Here is a 21854-nt window from a genome sequence, read left to right on the forward strand (position 1 = left end):
CAAACGGACTTGAACCTAATAAGCATGCATTGTACTGTGACAATTATTTTACGAGCTATAATCTTTTACAAATTCTCAACCAAAAATCAATACTTGTTGCTGGTACTGCGAGGATCAATAGATTTTCTAAACCACCTTTAACTGATGTTAAAGATTTTTCAAAAAACCAGAGAGGATCAACGGAACAAATTATCTCTTCTGATGGAATTGTAGTAACCAGATGGTTAGATAACAAGTCAGTGATAATGGTATCCAACTTCGTTGGGGCTGGTACAGAAGATGTTGTAAAACGTTGGAATAAACAAACAAAATGTTTCATTGACGTAAGTCGACCCGAAGTTATACAAAAGTATAATAAGTCCATGGGTGGCATAGATAAAACAGATGCTCTTATTGCGTTTTACAGAGTAAACACCGTTGCAGAAAGTGGACTGTTCGACTAATCTTCCATGCAGTTGACATGGCCCTAACAAATTCATGGTTAGAATATAAAAAAGATATGCATACTTTAGGGATTCCAAAAAAAGATATCATGGACCTTCTACACTTTAGGATGAAAGTTGGTGAAGCCCTCATAAAAGTCAACTCTTTCAATAACCGAAAACGGGGAAGACCTTCAAGCGGTACATCTAGTCCAGTAGTAGCTGAAAAACGCCAAAACATTGAAATTAGACCTCTTACTGAGGTGCGATTAGATATCATTGGACATTTTCCGGAGCACCCTCAGCTACCTTTACCTTTAAGATGTAAAAACCCTGACTGTATAGGAAAATCAAGATGGAAATGTCAGAAGTGCAATGTCCATTTGTGCCTTCAAAAGGAAAGAAATTGCTTTTTTATGTTTCATATGTGCTAGTTTTTTACATTTGTTAAGTACTTTTGGGTACAAATGAACCCATAATAAATTTTTTTATGTATACATGCTATATTTTTATTAATGTCCAAAAAGTGTTATATGAACTGTTTTAAGTACATTTTAACCAAAAAATATTTTTTCGTTCGCTGAAAAAAAAGAGGTACTGAAAGGGTTAATATAATGTTCCATTTTTTTTTATAATTTTTAAGTAAGTTAAATAAACTAAGTAAAAGCCATATAAGAAGACCGGTTAGTAATTAGGCGATGATCAATGGTCATCAAACAATTTTTAAAATTTAATATTTAATTCCAATCACTTAACATTATTTAATTATATATATTTTATGTTCAATAAGAATGTTTAATTTTGTTCTCTTAAAAGCAAATGAAATGAATATATTTATATATAGTTTACTACACAAAATAAAATTTATTTTATTAATGACATTTTAAATATAGTAATTATTCAGTTAACTCTCTATAACTAACTCTTTTTAACTATAACTTTCCATTTAATATAACCTCCCTCCTAAGACGCTACAGCTCACGTCAGGCCCTGTCCTCTCTCAGAATCCGCCTCCAAGCTTCCCTTTCCTTGGCTACTCTCCTTCAGTTATCCACTCGTAATATCTCTTTTGCATCGGTTCTTACTACGTCCATCCACTGAATCCTTGGATTTTCTACTGACCGACGTTTTAACAGTATTCTACAAGGTATTCTATTATTATCTATTCTTATAATAAGGTACCAGTAAGGAACCAGTAAATAAACCAAGAGGAAGACCAACAATAAGATAGAAAGACCAACTACTAGAGGATATATCAAAGATGGAAATTGCGAACTGGAGAGAAAAGATTGAGGAACTCTAAGAGTGGAAAAAGATAATATACAAAGCAAAAACACATACTTATCATTTTAGAAATATTCTAAAGAATATATATGCGGACTAATCCACCTTGTCAAATGAATTAAAATAGTTGTATAACAACCGATAAATTAAACACTAAGATTGCAAAAACTGTTGCCCTATTTTAAATAACATTTTTGACAATTGATCATTTACCTAAATGTAATTCCCAGTAAAATATTAAATAATATAACGTCATTCAATTTACAAACCATCAACGAATATGTAATATTATGATGACAAGCATGAGTTTTATGGTAATACAATCTTCACAGATATCGCGACCGTAGTACATGTTTATTTGTCAATAACAGTGTTTTGATAAGTAGAATCATTTTTCAATGATATGTGTTGATGGAAACCTTATTTTTCTAATAGCAATATGTCCTTGCAAAGACATAACTTTAATTATATGGTAAACCTACATTATATGTCACAAAAAATTATCAAAAATCATTAAACCATGTTTTAAATTTACTGTTAGAATAGGATATATTATAGGTCCTACTTCAATAAAATAAATCAAACGTCCAATTTGTTAAGCAGCACTGATTGGCACAACAGAGCGGTAAAATGTTATACATAAAGATGTTAAAGAACAAGAAAATATATAAAGATAAAAGATATCTTTGCTTACTTGGTCAACTAGTTACAAAGCTATCGGCTATAAATGGCAAAGAAGTCTTCGTACGTAGCTTTAACTTTATCTATCTATCTAAATGCCCAACAATTAAATATCTGTAGATGATCGTGTTTCAGAATATAAGAATATATTTAGATGTGCAAAAATGTTAAATTTAATTTAGAAATCATAACAGGCATGCAATTTTTTTTGTGATTTTGACATTTACATTTTAATTTCCTTTCCTAAAATTCAATATTTAATTATTTATTCTAAAATTCGAAATCAAAAATATGTTATTATATTTGCCGTTTTCAATTAAATTACATTTTAAAGTAACAATATATCCAATACATTACAAACAAAATCAAGCAAGTTTGAATAATTATTACGCATATATCAGAACCAACACATTTTAATAAATTCAAGGTTCAAAACAAATATTATAATTATATTTTCCACTTATTTAACGTTGAATCAATTAAATCAAACGATTGTTCTAGAAATTAAAATGAATATTGTGTAGAGATTATATATATACAGTGATGAGTGTCTTACCACCCGGCAAAATAGCGGAAAGGATAGAAGACAGATTAAGTTGTGAGATATTATGAGATAAGGCTAGTTATTAGACGTATCTATTTGACTTCAGTCATAATTATACGGATGGCCTCGAAAATATTTTATTTTAATAATTTCTGATGTTAGAATAAATGCTTAAATATATTAAGATATATTATAGTAAAAAACATTAATTAGTAGCGATTTTAAATTATAAATCTTAAAGTTTATTTAATAATAAAAATAACTTTTAAATATTTAATGAAATATTTGACTAAACTAAATAGGTATGTTCAGTCCGAAAACAATTATTGTTGTATGTGGAGTTGGCGTAATAGTTAGAGACGTTGTCTATTGATAAGAAGACTGGATTTCAATTCACACCAAGGGTAAAATTTTTGTTTTACTAAATCAAAAATAATAGAAAATATGATACATATTAGGTAACCAGTTTTTGAAAAACTCAATATTTACAATTTATTCTTATTCCAATTTTATAAAATAGAAATACAAAATATTTTAAATTCAATTCCAGTTTTACAGTCTTCAGTTGTGAATGGAAAATAATCCATTGAAGACTGTTTAATGTCAAATCCATCACTAAATTCTCAGTGTTAATATCAATTCCTCTGTACAGGTAATGATTTTCAAAACAATTGACGACATTGGAATGGATGCGCGCAAACAGCTACCTGCTTTATAGCTAACCAAGCCCATCTTAGCCCCAAGCTCATCAAGCCTTCAAGTTATCAAATAATAATACATCAAGAAGTCTTTTTTATGGTAAACAGAAACTTTTTATTGAAAAAACAATTCGTGAAAAGGATTTTAACGGTCGAGGAAAAAGTGCAAATTGTTGTCTGGCATGTGAATGGATTATCAGATAACATGATTAGACAAAAATTTGTAAATATGTTTCCAAATAGGCCGGCTCCAGCACGATCAACAATTCAGTCTATTATACGTAATTTTTTTACTCACGGATCCGTGTTCGATCCAAGAGAAGTTCGCAGACGAAGGGAGGTAAATCCAGATTTGGAACTAAGGGACACTTTGATTTTTGCAACTATTGAGCAAAATCCTACCCAATCAACAGCTCGTCTCGGAGAACAATGTGGAATTCCAAGATTTAGAGTAGGTGAAATTTTGTAAAGACATCGATACCGTCCCTATAAACTTTATAAATCCAACGAACAATTTCCTGGGAATTAATATAGACGTTTAGAATTTGGTCAAACTGCAATGGAAATGTCACATCAAGATGAACATTTTTTAGAGAACGTTTTGTTCACCGATGAATGTACGTTTTCATTGAATGGCCGACACAATTCAATCAATGTTAGGTATTGATCTCGAGGAAATCCTCATCAGATTTATGTCGCTCGTACCCAGCGTCTTAGAAAAGTAAATATTTGGGGAGGCATAATAGGGAATCATGTCATTGGTCCATTTTTTATAGACGGTATGTTGACTGGGCGGAAATACTTCTGCAACTTCTGCAAAATGAAAATGTCCCAACCCTTTGTAGTTTACCAATACCTTTCGATTCCATATGGTTTCAACACGATGGTTGCCCTGCACATAATTCTCGCATCGTCAGTGAATATCTCAGTGCGACTTTTCCTAATCGATTGATTAGTGGCCACGGATATTTTTTTATTTTTATAGAATTTTTACTTATTTAAACATTCTTTAAAAGTTTTTACTTTATTTTCAAAAGTACGACGATACTGTTTTGTCAATAAGATTTTTTGTTTTAACTTTAGTTTTTGTTTAGTTTTGTTTAGTGATTCAAAGCAAAACGATCTTTGCATAATTTCAAATTATTAAAAAAAAAAAAAAAGAAAACCACCTGTGGGTTTTGAACTCTAATCGTCTGCGATATCTGTATCGCAATGTCGAATTCTTACCACTAATCCACGAAGGATTTATAATTATTCCATGACAAGAGTGTATGGAACTCTTCAAATCATAGTAGACATTATTCTTGGTTAATAATTGAAAACTTTAAATTAAATAATCACTATTAATTAAATTATTTTATTCACATTTTTTGCTTTATTGTGGTCAATCAGTTTTTACTTTATGCGAAATTAAAAAATGGAAATATGTCATACATTCGACGTTACTCATAATAATTTTGACCGAGGTGATTTAGCTCGAATCTAACGTCTAAAGGTGTGAGACTATCGATAGTGGTAATGTAATGTAATAGAAATTATAGGTTTTTCCGATTATTTCTCACCGCTTCGAGTTTCATCTCTTTTTATTTCACAAGGTAACTGTGTTTTCTATCTCTTACGTTAAAAAGCCGAGTGGTAAGACACTCATCACTGTATATATATATATATATATATATATATATATATATATATATATATATATATATATATATATATATATATATATATACATATAAGGTGCATTGAAATCCACATAATATAAAGTATATTTTAAAAATATTTGAAAAAATTTAAAAATGAGCAAAAGAAATTTCATTACGATTAGAATAACTTATAGGGCTAACGTGTTGATGCATCTTCGTGGGCAATACACTTAAGCAAACCCTTTAAAGGCACTAATTCACTCCTCCTGAAGTCCTAAAATTTAATTAATTTATTTTTCTGGGATTTTCCGAAACGCGAAGATAGCACCATTCTTTCATTAAAAAAAAATAGAAGCTAAGATATTGAAAATTTTGCCAACACGATTCAATTCAAAGTTCCAATCTAAAAAAAAACGAGCTCAACAATTCTCCCTTCCACTAATCCTATTTTACGAGTACACCGTTTTAACAGGTTATTAATCTTTTACTGTATATGTGATCTATAAGTTGTATCACAAAATTTGGATCCTCATTTAGAACTGTTCCAATTTTTAGCTCTTGAAAAAAAAAAACAATGGAAGTATGATTTTAAGAATAAAACGCTATGATTTTAATAATTAAATGCTATCTTGGTATCTATTGGTTATAGACGATTCTGTTTTTTTAGAAAGTTTGTTTTTTTCACCAGATTTTTGTTAAGTCTACATATAAGTGTGTGGCATAAACAATATTAAAGTTAGGATAAATGTTTATAAGTTTAAAATTCAGCTCTTTTTTAAACTGTTTAAAAAAAATTATAAAATGTTCAAGTTGTATATATAATTGCTCTCCTTGATAAGCAAATTGAATAACTTATAAACTATTTGCTCTAACTGGGTGATATCTAGCACACTTTAATAACTCTTTGTTTGACATAATTTCAAGTAGCTATATTATATGTCGTTATATAAAAAACAAAGTTATTACGATTCATATATTACTGCAAAAATAATGGTTTCTGCAGTTATCTCGGTCAATTGCTTATGTATTTTAAATTGGACCACTCAAAATTATATAACTTTTCATGGTATACAACTTTTAATTAAACCATTTTACTCTAAAATACACTACGCTCCAAAATTAACGCATAATTTTAAAATTCTTATTTTGAGTTGTCATGAAAAAATTTTTGTTTGTTCTTTTCTGCTTTATAGTTGTTTTAGAACATCTTAAATAAAAAACTTTTCTTTTTTTACAAAAAAGTTATTGAAATTAACAATATGACATCATAAATCTAAACATCTACAACAACTACAATAATCCACAACCGTGTACTAGTATCGAGTATTGCCTCCTCTGGCATTTATTACTGCTTGACAACGATGTGTCATACTGAGAATAATTGTTTTGATTTCTTCTTGATCAATTTGATCCGAAATTTGAACCAACCACAAAAACAGTTCATCTAGTGTGTTTGGTGCATTAGGTAGTTGTCGTAGTCGTCTGCCTATGATGTCCCAAACATGTTCTATTGGGTTGAGGTCAGGACTTCTCGCAGGCTAATCCATGGCAGGAATTTCAACTTCCTGACGATACTGCTGCACAATTCTTGCCGTGTGTGGCCTGGCATTATCTTGCATAAGCATGAAATTATCCCCAATAAATGGTGCAAATGGCACGACATGCTCTTCTAAAATGTCTGTTATATACCTCTGCGATGTAAGCCGACCGCGGTCTATTCTAATTCCGTACGAGCCTCTAAATTAATCCCACCCCACATCATTGCTGTCATACTGTACAGTCCCTACGGTGTTACAATGTAAGTAGCGTTCCGCAGGCCTTCTATACACTCGGTTTCTCCTGTCATCAGAAAAAAGACAGTATCTGGATTCATCGGTGAACAATATATTTCCCCAATAGTTATTTTTCCAATCATCATGTTCACGAGCAAAATGCAATCTTTTCTTCTATGGTCTCTGATCAATATTCGGCCAATTGATGATCTTCCAGACTGTAGGTCGTTTTCAGCAAGTCTTCTTCTAACCGTATTTTGGCTGATTCTAAAGTTATAACGATCCAAAAATTCATTTTGTAGAGAAGTACTGGTAACAAAGCTTTGTCTCCTTCCAGTAACAAACTTTCAGTAACAGAAAAATGTGTTAATACTCTTAAAATGGTTGACTAAATGACGTTAACACGTTCATCGTGTTCTACTTGAGTGTACCTTCTTCGCAAAGAGTAACGATTCTAAAACAGTCACTTTCTGACAAATTTTGATTTTCTTGCTGCTGGTGGTTTATTTCAAAGAAAAAACACTTAATAAACTTGAAAAACCCCTTTAAACGTTCACCACAACGTAATCCAACCTAACTAAATTCGAAATAAAATGAAGTACAATTCGCATGTTTTTAATTTTTTTGTAAAAAATGGTAAAAACATCAACGTTTTTTACTGTTCTTTCGATAAATTTTACAATATACCGGGGGTAACAATAATAAATTACCACAAAAATCAAAACATTAAAATTATTTAATTTACCAGGTTTTTTAAATTATGCGTTAATTTTGGAACGCAGTGTATATAAAAACGTTTTATAGGTAAAAAATATTTTTGTTTTCACTTCAAGTTAAAAAAAAAAAATAAAGCAAAACCAGCTGTACGTCATCAAGGATTTCTGATCAGCTACCCTGCATATGGCTTTTAGACCCTTTAAATATCTGTAAAGATTTTACGTGATTTTTTCACAGTAAATTGGACTGGTCTATCTCACTCAAGAAAAAAATCTGAAAAAATCTTAGTCAGGTATTTAAAAGTTCTAAAAGATATATGAGAGGTAGCGGATGATCATTATGTGAAGATGTACTGCTAATTTTGCATTTTTTTTATTAAAAAATCACATAAAGTTAAAAAAAAAAGAAAATAGTTTTTGCGTTAAAAACGTTTCTTATACATTTTAGATAAAAATGGTTTAAATAAAAATAATAGATCATAAAAAAGTCTTTAATATTGAGAGTTTCAAAATTAAAATATAGAAATAATTGAAAAAATATACCAAAGAATAAAAGCTGATGAAAAAATAAACTTTAAAAAAAACCAGAACATTCTGTTACCTATAGGAAACTAGATAGCATTTTTTTTGAGACCCTATTTAAATTGTTCATTAGGATTAAGAGCTGAAACTTATAAAAAGTGTAAAGTAGATCTAAATTTAATTATCCAACTGATAGATGACATACACAGTCAAGAAATATAAAGTTATAACCTGTTAAAAAGATGGTACTCGTAAAATACCGCCACCGAAAAGTGAAGGGGAGACGTTGCAATACCTAAGCTTCTTCCTTGGTATTGGTCATAGGTTTTTTTTGGAAAGTGTGCTTTCTCACAAGCTTTTTTTTTGAAAATACTCACAACTGTGTGACATAAAAAATATAAAAGTTATTATATGTTTGGAATCTAATAAGTCAGCCCCTTTTCAAACTGTTTTTTAATTACAAATGTTATCAGATGTTAAAGTTTTTTAAAAAACCTTACAAACGAAGCTTTAAAGAATCGATCGCGATTGATAAAATATCTCTAGAGTGACTGGTTTGGCAAGCACAGTTGTTTAAATATTCGCTCTCCGGGATAAACAAATTGAATAACTTATAAATTATTTGGTGAATCTTTGAAAATTTAAAATAATTTAATAATTAATTAACTGCTGCAACTTTAAATAGTTATCTAACATAATATGCTTATGCAAAAAACAAAGTTATTAGCATTTTTAAATTACTACAAAAATAAGTATTTTTTATAATAATCTTGGTTAAGTGTTTGAGTATTTTATTTTAAAAACTATTGGAATAAAAAACGTTTTATGTTTTATAACTTGTATTCTAAACATTTTTATTTAGAATGTATAATAAACTTTTTATACGAAAAAAACTACGTTTTCCGCTTTTTAAAATTGTTAAAAAAAAAAAACAAAACAAAATATACTGTACGTCGGATTTTCATCAGCTACTCCTCATAAACTTTTTAGAATTTTCAAATATTTGTAGATTTTTAAGAAGATTTTTTTAGCTTTTCTTCTTTATTGACGGGGATAATACTTTGTCAAAAATTAATTTTTTAATTAAAGTTTAATTCATAGAATTAAAAAAATAATATATATAAAAAATAGTTTATTTTTATATCGGCACTTTTTCCCTTTTTCTCACTATCTTTATATTTAGTTTACTCTCAGTCAAAGCTATTCACAATATTTTAATCGAAAATCAGATTACAAACTGCTCTAACTTTTTATTCTATATAGCATTGAAATAGAACGAAAACGTATCAGATCTAAGGTTTTTCTTTTGCAAAGATGCTTCCTTATTTTATTGAAAACTCTTATTCTTTTGTTTAAACAATTGGCAGATAATCTTGGAGTGATTTTTAGGATAGTAATAATGTACTATTCCTATTTCAACAGAGAACTGCTATTTAATTTGGTCCTCATTTTTTATGTTGGATTATGCACATAGAAAGGCTTTAACATAAATCCAATTTTAAAGCTGCCATTTTTAGTATTTGTACTGTGTGCAGTCAGATATATAATTTAACCGGCTCTGACTATAGTTACTCAATAACAACAAATGTAGGACTTAGCACAAGTCTTCAAAACTTACCAAAAAAAAAAATATTTAAAGGGATTGATCTGGTGAGTGGAGTTAAGTACCTTGTGATAATATCAGACTCGCAATTTATTAAGAAAATTAACAGATATAATAATAAATAACGAAGAGAGCGGTGGCTACTTTGATGGTAGCCAGATATCATGGAAAATGTATGGTTTAAAATCAGACATGTTCGTTCTGGTATTCGTTGTATGGTAGCAGATACGCTGCAAAAATGCCACCCCCAAAATAAGTAAGGTGTAGAGACTTGCTTGACTTAAAACTACATGTGCTCTAATTAGCAGAACATTAGCAGATGTGCAGGCAATATTAAGACTTTATTCTCTGCACATGATTAAAATAGAGTGATAATGTTTTATCACACTCTGCGGGAGTATCTGAGTAACAGGTTACTTACATTAAGACACATAAAGATAATATAAATAATATCAAGTATCCTGAATAAGTAAGTAATTTATAAGGATGATAGTTTCTGATCATACGGTACCCAGATACAAGGTTTAAAGAATCTGCTCAGGTGGAGGTCTCGTCTGTCCGCGAGAGAAGTGGGATAAACTACACAGCACTGTTATACCTGGCACACAGACGCATATAAAGAAGGATCTGGTGCTCGGAATTAACAGTAGTGATTTAAATGTAAATATTTCTATTCCAATCGAAAAATATAATTTTATATTGAAAGCGATGGGAGCTCCCACGATCACTAAAGTAGATCTTGTACCCTCGGGTCGCTGATCCCAGTCCCAATTGGCTAGTACATTTAAAAATTATTTTTTGATAAATTGGTTACATTTTGACCGGGTAATTACTATACAACCAAGCATACGTCAAAATTTAAACAAATAATAAAATGTAGTTTATAAAATAACCATATGTTGTTTAACTAAGTTAAATTCCAAATTTAATAATTATTTTAATAAAAATTCAATTTCGATAGCTTCAAAATAAAAATTTATATTAAATTTTATTATTGTGTTGATAAAAACGTAAAAAATTGCTTTAACCTTTTTTTCTCTTAAATGCCTTATAAACCTAAAATTGTAAGTTTTTAATGTCATCTCCGTATCGAATTTAAAATAATTATTTTTGGTAGAAATTGGCAGAAATTTTATTTTTGTAATCATTGCATTAAACATGTAAAATAAGTTTAATTTACAATATACTCGTAATAATGTCGTTTGAACCAATAAAAGTAAAAAGTTACATAAAAGGTCGCGCGTAGATAGATAGATTTTATAACTACATACTTGAATTCACGGACCTTAAGCGACAACATTAACAACCGATTAGTATTACTAAAATAGACAACTACTTAAAAGCACAAGTCATATCTCCCTAAAATTTACAAATATAAGGGTGGAAATTTAGGTGACTGTGTGTACCTCATACGCACCTATCGGAAAGTTAAGCTGTAGACTCTCTAGCAGAGAAAATACAACAGTCAATTATATTTTACGTGACTGCAAGGCACTAAATCTTAGGTGACAAATCCTTTTTTAAAACAACCAAGTGACTTAAATTACTAATGGTGCCTATCCACTGAACATGTACTAGGTTCCAGAATTCTATAATGGCTGTCATTAATAAACGAAATATGTATCATAAACCGATTTACTGTTTGTACCAGATGGTTTCTGAAAATAATAATGATAATAATAAACACAAATAGTAGCTGTAGTAAGTTGTATTGCTTCGCCTTTTCAACGTACCGTTTCCTGTCATTATTACTTTGCGGGTTGCCGTTACCTCTAGATTATAATCTTCATGCATTTTCAGACTGGAATTTTTTGACTGTGTCCCAAAAGTAACGCATACAATTCATAATATTTAGACAGATTTTTGTTTTTAAATTGAAGTTTTTTGTTGTAATTTTTTTTTTAATTTAATAGATATAATTAATTAAAATACTTATTGTACTTAATTATTTAATATACAGGGTGGTCCTAAAGTAGTTGTACAAACAGAAACCATAGATTCTGCACTTTAAAATATTACGATTTAAGCCAACTTGCTTTAATAAATTGTTGATATTAAGAAAGATACACGGTGTTAAAGTAAAAATTTAAAATTCTATTTTTCGCTATAACTTTTACGTTTGTAAATATTTTTGGACAAAAATTTATAATTGGACGCTCTTAAGTAGGATAAATTATAATTTTATACATAAATTAATGTAACTGATAGATGGCGCCACATATGCCACAGGTGTGGCATAGATTTGCGCCTAACTTTTTTGCTCTTGAAGTTACCTCTATTTGTGTTAAAAAATATTAAACATACATTATTTTTACAAAGAAAAGGTATACTTGTTAGTAACCTCAAAATTTAACCGTTTTCGAGATAATCGCATTTTATAAGTCAGCTGCCTCATACATCTTAGTTGTGATATTTGTGCGGTAAAGCACTCAATACCTGTAGATGAGCATAATTCATAGTTTATTCTTATTAAAACAACTCAGAGAAGCCCCGTTCAGTTTACTAGTTCCCGCCCAAAAATGCTACGACCAACAGAAAGATATATTTATATGCTTTATAGACTTCGAAAAAGCATTTGATAGAGTAAGACACGACCTACTATTAGAACGTTTGCAAGAAGTCGGTTTAGATGGAAAAGACATCAAATTCTTAAAAAACTTGTACTGGAACCAAAACGCCTGAGTTAGGATCGAAGGTTCCACATCCGCAGAAGTAGAAATTAGGAGGGGAGTTAGACAAGGATGTGTTCTGTCGCCTCTGCTGTTTAATCTTTACTCCGAGTTTCTATCTAAAGAAGCATTGGAGGATTCCAAGGATGGAGTCAAGGTGAATGGCGTAAATATCAACAGTATCAGATACGCCGATGATACAGTGTTAATTGCGGATTCCGACGTAGGTCTACAACGATTCATCGACAAGACCAACTCGACCTGTGAGCAATTTGGTATGAAAATAAACATTAAAAAAACCAAAGTGATGTCAATCCGAAAAAACCAAAACGTACCTCAACCTTGCACAATAAATGGGCACATTTTAGAACAGGTCAATAGATTTAAGTACCTGGGATGTTGGAACGATAGCAGCCTAAATCCTGATCTAGAAATAAGATCGAGAATAGAACAGGCCAGAAAATCTTTCGAAAAAATAAAAAAACTGCTTTGTGATTCTCGAATAAAACTCGAAATTCCACTACGTTTATCAAAATGCTACGTCTGGTCGACTCTTCAATATGTAGTTGAAACGTGGACCCTAAAAGCATCAACCGTAAATAAATTGGAGGCCTTTGAAATGTGGATCTACCGGAGAATGCTCAAAATTTCATGGACATCGCATACCTTAAACAAAGATGTGCTGCGTAGAATAGGCAAGGAAAGAGAACTTTTTAACACAGTAAAAGTTAGAAAAACATCATACCTAGGCCACATACTGAGAAATAATAATTACCAATAAGCCCAACTTATAGTGAAAGGAAAAATCGAGGGAAAGAGAGGCCTAGGAAGGAAAAGACTATCGTGGCTCAGAAACATCCGACAATGGACAGGGCTAAATTTTGAACAGCTAATAAGAACAGCTGAAGATAGAGAAGATTTTAAAATTGTAGTAGCCAACCTCCATTGAGAAGAGGGCACTTTAAGAAGAAGAAAACAACTCAAAGATGATAATGTAACATTACAAAATTTTTGTTATGGCTGCTAAATGTCTTATTGGAGAAAATATTCTTCATCTTCTTCTTTACGTGCCGTGTCCGTATTCAGACGTTGGCCGTCATCATGTATACAATTTCCCTTTTCTATCGCTTCTTAAATGTCTATACCCACTGGCGTTGTATTATTTTTTCCCTATTGTAAAATGCTAAAAAACCAAAATATATGGTTTATGTAAGATGGTACACCACCACATTCTAGAGAGAAGACTTTGAGAACATAGATAAATATACCTTTTATGAACGTTGGATTGGACGTGGCAGTCATATTCCTTGGCAACTTGGTAAGATATTGACATAATTATTTAATTTATAAAAAATTCAAAATAATACTTATTATTCATTACGTAAATTGTTGTTTACCCATTTTTATTAGGACAAATGGAAACTAAAGCACAGGTATGAAATAACACACGTGTCTTGTTTCATAATGCTTTTGCTACAAATCTAACCTTAAAGACTCAGCAGTTTTACACAAACATCATCGTTGGCCTAATAACCGATATTGTTATAAATATAGTAAACACACAGGCTTTTTAGTTCAGCATAATATTAGTTCGTTAGTTAATCATAATAGTCCATTTGTTCGATATGTAATTATAGTTACTCGTAAGCTTATATGCGTGTATATAAGTAACCAATGAATGAGATACATCACAGTTTAATACATTATTTAACCTTTGCGACATAATATACTATAAGATTTGGATATAGATTCGTCCATTATACATTATAGCCACCACGTAGCCCAGAATTTAATCCGCTTGATTTTGGTGTATGGGGCGTATTAAAACAACGTGTCTATAAGAATCCCATAAACATTTGCAACCAAATATGGGAAGAAATAAATACTGCAACAGTTTCTTTAGAACCAATGATGCTATTTAATATGAGATGATTTTTATGGAATATATTGACAAATGAATTAATGAAAATGGTAGACATATTGAACACTTACTTTAACAAAAAGTTTAGTAATTTAGTTTAACTATTTCTTAATTTGGTTTGTAAACAAAATGTTTTGATTATGACTCTAATTTAACATAAACTATAAAATGTTTGATGTAAAATCCTATTATTCTGTTTTTTGCCAAATCCTATTATTAATTATCCTGCTGATATACTTATTTTATTTAATATTTCGTTAACTATTAACTTTAGTTAATGGTATTTTATACCAAAATTTAGATTTATTAATGTTTTTGTCTATTTTTCCTTCGTTGCCTGGGGTAATTTTTTACCCTAGGCAACGAATTTTACCCAATTTTACTTTTTTTGATCTAACCAAAACAAACTAGAACATATAATAAGGCGAGGCAAATAAAAGCACAACAAAGCATGTGGATAGATCATTTAAACAATCTAAAGGCTGTTCAGTTCCAAAGATTTTCTATTAAAAATTCAGTTTTAATTTCCAAAAAGCAAACATTGGAAAAAAATTTTTCTTATCTTATTTTCAGATTTTATATAAACTGATAAGGATTAGAAACGAAAGGTACCTTGAAAATGAATACTTTTGCATGATTATAAATGATTCACGAAAACTTAAATCGTACAGAAAAGTAAATATAGTTATTATATCTATTTACCCAAGTTTATAAATTTTTTACTTTTATTTTATTTTTTTCGTGAAATTTGTTTTCTACATGATCACGAAATCATGTCGTATTTTTAGGTTTATGGCCTATAAAGATATAGGTAGGCAGTATATAAGTTGCAGTTAACTACACTTATAATAATTACTTGACTATACTATCTTGTTTATACTTGTTTATACTATCCTATGATTTTATAATGGAAAATCCAAATTTGCATTTTGTGTTTTTGGTTTGCATTTTTTTGTTTAAAAATAATATCGTTGGTGCAGGTAAGTGACATAAAAAGAAAATTGGGTAGATATTTGGACTTTATTTGAAAATAATATTACATTTTAAAATTTATTTATTTTAGATAGCAATTTGCGAATAATTGGTGGAAATAAGGCAAAAATAGAGGACCATCCGTGGATAGTTTCACTTAGTCTTGCTAACAAAAGCCATGTGTGCGGTGGATCTCTTTTAAATGAAGACACAATTGTGACTGCTGCCCATTGCTTTAATTAGTAAGTTTTTTACGATTGAATTGTAAGTTATATGTTTTATAAGGTTTTATGTTGGAAAATTTATATAAAACAGTTTCCGAACTAAATTTGTAAATCATAAAATATATGTAGGACGGAATAAAATTTAGTATGAGGAAGCGCCTCAAAATTTTATCTAAGAAGACAAAATAAGATAGCGAAAGGTAATTGAGTGAAGACTAATGGATTTACAAAAAACTGACAACTTTTGTAGACTTTTGCTATAGGTTCTGAACATATATTTCTTGTATTATATATATATATATATATATATATATATATATATATATATATATATATGTATATATATATATATATATATATATATATATATATATATATATATATATAAATATATATACGAGGCGGGTTTTTTAAGTAAGTACCGTTTTGGAACTAAAAAAAGACGTGCAAAGATATGGCAATAATTTTATTTTTACATGAAAGCCTGTACCTTAATCTACTTTTCTACATAATTTCCGTGAATATTAAGGCACTTGTCATAACGTGGCACCAGTTTTTGAATACCCTCCTGATAAAATTCTGCCGCCTGACTTGTTAACCACTGCATCACAAATGTTTTGACTTCGTTATCGTCTTGAATTCTTCAAGTGCTGGAACAAATGGTAGTCGCTGGACGCCAGATCGAGGCTGTATGGAGGATGATCTAGAGTTTCCCATTTAAGTGATTTGATGAGATCTTTGGTCTGATTAGCCACATGTGGACGGGCATTGTCATGCAGCAAAACGATACCCTTACTCAACTTGCCACGTCTTTTGTTCTGGATTGCACGACGCAAATTTTTCAATGTCTCAAAATAAGACGCTGCATTAATTGTCTCATTACGAGGCAGAAACTCCACTAGCAATACTCCTTTTCTGTCCCAAAAAACTGTGCACATGATTCTCCGGGCAGACATTGTTTGCTTAAACTTCACTCTTTTGGGTGATGTCACCAGTAACAATTTGGTCTAAAAAATCTTCACCTTCACTGTGGTACCGCTCAAGGAAAGTCAATGCACTGCCTGAACGTTGGATTTTGTGCAAATCCGTTAACATTTTTGGAACCCAACGTGAACACAATTTCCGGTAATTCAAGTTCTCGGTAACAATGCGATAAAAAACACTACGAGAATACTGAGGAAAGCAGTCGGACAATGATGAAATTGTTAAGAGTCTGTTTTCTCTCACCTTTTCGTCCACTTTCTGCACCAAATTTTTATTAACGACCGAAGGACGCCCACTCCGTTCTTCATCATGCACATTTGTGCGGCTATCTTTAAATGCTCTCATCCATTTCCTTACCATTTCATCACTCATAATGTTTTGTCCGTAAACTTTAACGATCTCACGATGAATATCGATCGGTTTTACTCCTTTAGCACCAAGAAATCGTATAACAGCCCGTACTTCACAATCAGCGTGACTCACGATTGTTGCAGGCATCCTAAATACTGGAGTAAACAAGTATACAATGAAGAATCAGACTGTAATGGCGTCAGTGCGTAGATAAGAGATGTAGGTACCGTTTTGCTGAATCGCAAAACGGTACTTACTTAAAAAACATGCCGCATATATATATATATATATATATATATATATATATATATATATATAAATATATATAGACATATATATATATAATATATATATATATATATATATATATATATATATATATATATATATATATATATAATGTCAATGTCCCTTGGAGCATCGAAATATACAAGATATAATAACTTTCACTATGCAGTGCAAGATATGCGTTTTCATGATATAGCACTATAAATAGACATAGGAATGAGCTTTGGAATATGATACAAACCAATTGATCTTTTTCCATGTTCTGTGTTTATTTTATAAACTGAATCAGACACTTTCTCCATTATTTCAAACGGACCAATTCCGACATATTTTTCTGTTTAATTTATTACCATTGGTTACAAAAACTTGATCTCCTTCTTTGAATTCATATTGTATTCTTTTCTTATCAAGTATAGATTTGTTGTACTGATGATATCTTATTGATCTCTGTCCTGCTATTTTTTGATCTTGTTCTAATTTTTTTATTTTTTCGCTTTTCTCATTTATTCAGGCTGTAACAAGTCAGTGGATTCACCACTTAAAAGATTTTTTGGTGAAAATCCTGTAACTGTGAGATTTGTCTCGTTATATTTATGTGTACATCCTTGTGCTATTTTAGACCATGCCATTGTTTTTCATTTAATTTACATCGTATCATATTTATTAAGGTCTGGTTTAACCTTTTGTTTAAACTATTTGAGAATGGTGCGTCTACTGCTGTAAAAGTCAGTTGAATGTTTCTCTGTTCCAGATAATTTTTAAAATCATTTGAATCTTGAGCTGGGTATTGATCTGTAAGTATAGTCTCTATCTCGTTTTCTACAGAAATCTTTTCTATCAGCTTTATGAATTCTTGAGCACTTTGACCTTTTGAACAGAAGATAAATGCATATCTTGTAAAGTATCTAAGAACTCATATACATAAGGATTTATACACTAATAGGTGTAGGTATTTCTTTATCGATTTTACGGCCACCAAAACCACCAACTGTATCCAGAGACATTATTTGAAACGGTTTTTTAGCTGGACCTAGTTGTGACGTTAACCCCATACTTCTTGTATAGTCTCGTTTTATTTTTTATGCAAACTTTTACATATCATCTTGATATTTTCAGTATCATTTGGTGCAGTATAAAAAGGTTTAAACATTACTTTCATTTGATTTATTTCTATGTGGCAATAAGTTTCATGAATTTTTTTTAAAACAAGTTTACTGTATACTTATTTTAAAGTTCACATCTTTGTTCTGTTCCTTTTTTTAGCCTTGCAGTAAATTCCGTTTTCCCTAATAAAGTTGTTTTTTTCTTTTAATCGTTGGTTTTGTGCTTAATCACCTTTTATACATCCTAGACTAATAACATTTACTGTTTTTAGAATATCTTCATTAGTTTGATGATCCTCAAAAACTAGATTTCTACTGAGAAAATCTGCTTCGGTATTTATTTTTTCTGGTTTGTACTCTATTCTAAAATTATATTGGGATAAAAAGTGAATCATATCTCCTAATTCGTCATCTGTTCTGTTTTTAACATTGAGATTTTTCAGTGGTTTATGATCTGTGTATACAGTAAAGAAGTTTCCAAGCAACCGATGGTGCCATGATTTTATACTTTCTTTTATAGCTAAAGTTTCCTAAAAAATAACTTTTTTTTATATTGGTTTAATTTCTTTGAAAAGTATGCTAAAGGCTTTTTATCTCAATTTAATTGTGTTTGTTTTAGAATAGCTCCTAAACCATTTATACTTGCATTAGTGTAAATAAATATGGGTAATTTTGGGTTAATTGCATGAATTTTCCTTTAACATAATAGATTCTTTAATATGTCAAATGCTATTTGGCACTCTTTGGATTAATAAAATTTTGTATCTTTACGAAATGTTACGTAAATTATGTAGAGGTGCAAGCACTGTTGTAGAATTTGGGATATATTTACCATGTGAGTGGGAAATTCACTTATTGCTTATCCTTTAGAGGTGTAATTGTATTATCTTCTATTAAGTGACCCAAATATTTTACTGACATAGATGCAAATCTACACTTTGTAAATTTCAGTCTAAATACTTCTTTTTGGATAGTACCCAGCAATTTTATGATGTGTGTTGTATGTTTAGTATATATTTTTGAAAAAATTAATATGTCATCAATATAATTTACTGCATTTCCAAATAAATCATATTTCTTTATAATATTTCTTAGAATCCTTTGAAAAATTGCTGGCGAAGTCTTTAGGCCAAATGGGAGACATGTCCATTGATAATGACCTTCTTGAGTTACGAATCCTGTTTTTGGTCTGTCTTGAATTCTTAGAGGTATGGACCAAAAATTAGAGTTTATATCTAGAGTAGTAAAACATTTGCAATCTATAGTCTGAACCATTAAGTCTTCTATTAACGGAAAAGGTTGACATTGAGGAACTATTACCTTATTTAGGTTTCTAAACTCTATTTTTTTTCTATCTCCATTCTATCTTCTATTGAACATCTGTATGGTCTTTTACAGCAATAGTTTTCTGTTTGTAGTTCAATGAAGGCTTTATATTAATTCTTTACTTTGCACACATCAAATTTGTTTTTGCAAATATTTGTTGATATTCATTCACTAGGGCATATATATATATATATATATATATATATATATATATATATATATATATATATATATATATATATAAATATATATATATATATAAATAAATATATAACTGTTTTGGATGGGTTAAAGTCAATAAAAGGGCTATTGGTTAACTATTTTTTTAATCTCGAGCTTTCAATTGTGTTTACAATTATTATCAAGAGCTAAAAAAGACAAAATATCTTACAAGGTTGAACTAAAAAGAAAAAACAATTTTTGTGAACTTACGAAATAAAAATTACTTTAGTAAGTAAAAATTACTGCTAATACATCTTAAAAAATAATTAATATAAAAATGTTTTAATCTAATAAATGTTTCTCTGAAAATTTTTATAATTTTGAAAACATTTTTTCAATACAAAAATAATTAAATTTTTAAATAAATTAAAATAGCAACCAATTACAAATGAGTCTCAATGTCATAAATGCCAACATAAAATTTTTATTTTTGACAATTATATTGCCAAAAGTAAACTTTCGTTTAAACATTCTTTTTTGTTTAGTAACAAAAAAGAAGAAGATTTATTCACCGTTGACAGATATCTGAAAAAATGTAACAGATATATGGAGAATTAAATATGACATTTTACAAGTTTTATATATAAATCATAAAGAAAGAATATAATTATAAATTTTGCTTAGATTTTGAATTTCTGATCTTTTGTTTAAATTATTATCACACTTTTGCTAATACAAACCATTTCCAAAAAAGTCCTTTTAAATTTATTACTTTCACTACATAAAATTTTAATGTTATCAAAATCCATAATATGGTCTTTATCGATTACATGCTCTGCTAAAGCACAAGATGGTTTTTTAATTCTACAATGTCATATTTAATTTTCCATATATCTGTTACATTTTTTCAGACATCTGTCAACGAGGAATAAATCTTCTTCTTTTTTGTTACTAAACAAAAAAGAATGTTTAAACTAAATTTTACTTTTGGCAATATAATTGTCAAAAATAAAAATTTTATGTTGGCATTTATGACATTGAGGCTTATTTGTACTTATTTTAACTTATATATATTTTCAATTATTATTGTATTAAAAAAATGTTTTCAAAATTATAAAAATTTTCAAAGAAACATTTATTAGATTAAAATATTTTTATATTAATTCTTTTTAAGATGTATTAGCAGTAATTTTTACTTACTAAACTAATTTTTATTTGGTAAGTTCACAAAAATTGTTTTTTCTTTTTAGTTCAACCTTGTAAGATATTTTGTCTTTTTTAGCTCTTGATAATAATTGTAAACACAATTGAAAGCTCGAGATTAAAAAAATAGTTAACCAATAGCCCTTTTATTGACCCCAACCCATCCAAAATAGTTATATATTTGTTCCAAACGAGTCACAAGTACTTCTTTTTTCTTATATATATAATGTATATATATATATATATATATATATATATATATATATATATATATATATATATATATATATATATCCATAAATAATATTCCTGCAAAACAAGATTTCGATTTTAATCCAAATAATATTATACATGAGCATGGGTTAATAATAAATCATCAAAAGATTCTAACACCAGACTATTAATAGCATTTGGAATTACACCTGTTATTTTGGATACCAGGTCATAAAGGAATTGTTGAAAATGAGATTACTGATGGTCTTGCTAAAGTAGCAAAAACTTCTTTTATCGGAAAGAAGCCATTCTGCTATTCTTGCGGATATCAATATAAATGTAGGAAAATAAACTTAGTGTAGCCTACTGCTAAAAAACGAAAAAGTATTATTCTAAAAGTAGTTAAACACAAATTAATAATTCATTTAAAGAAACTGAAAAAAACCAATACGTTCTGCTGTACAAAATATCAAGTACACCAAATTAAAGGTTTAAATATACCACCTTCTTTTGTTAGTAGCCTTAAGACAGTAACCTAGTCTATTACAAAATG

The sequence above is a fragment of the Diabrotica undecimpunctata genome, chromosome 1 (genome assembly GCF_040954645.1).
Source record: "Diabrotica undecimpunctata isolate CICGRU chromosome 1, icDiaUnde3, whole genome shotgun sequence".
Lineage (NCBI taxonomy): Eukaryota > Metazoa > Arthropoda > Insecta > Coleoptera > Chrysomelidae > Diabrotica > Diabrotica undecimpunctata.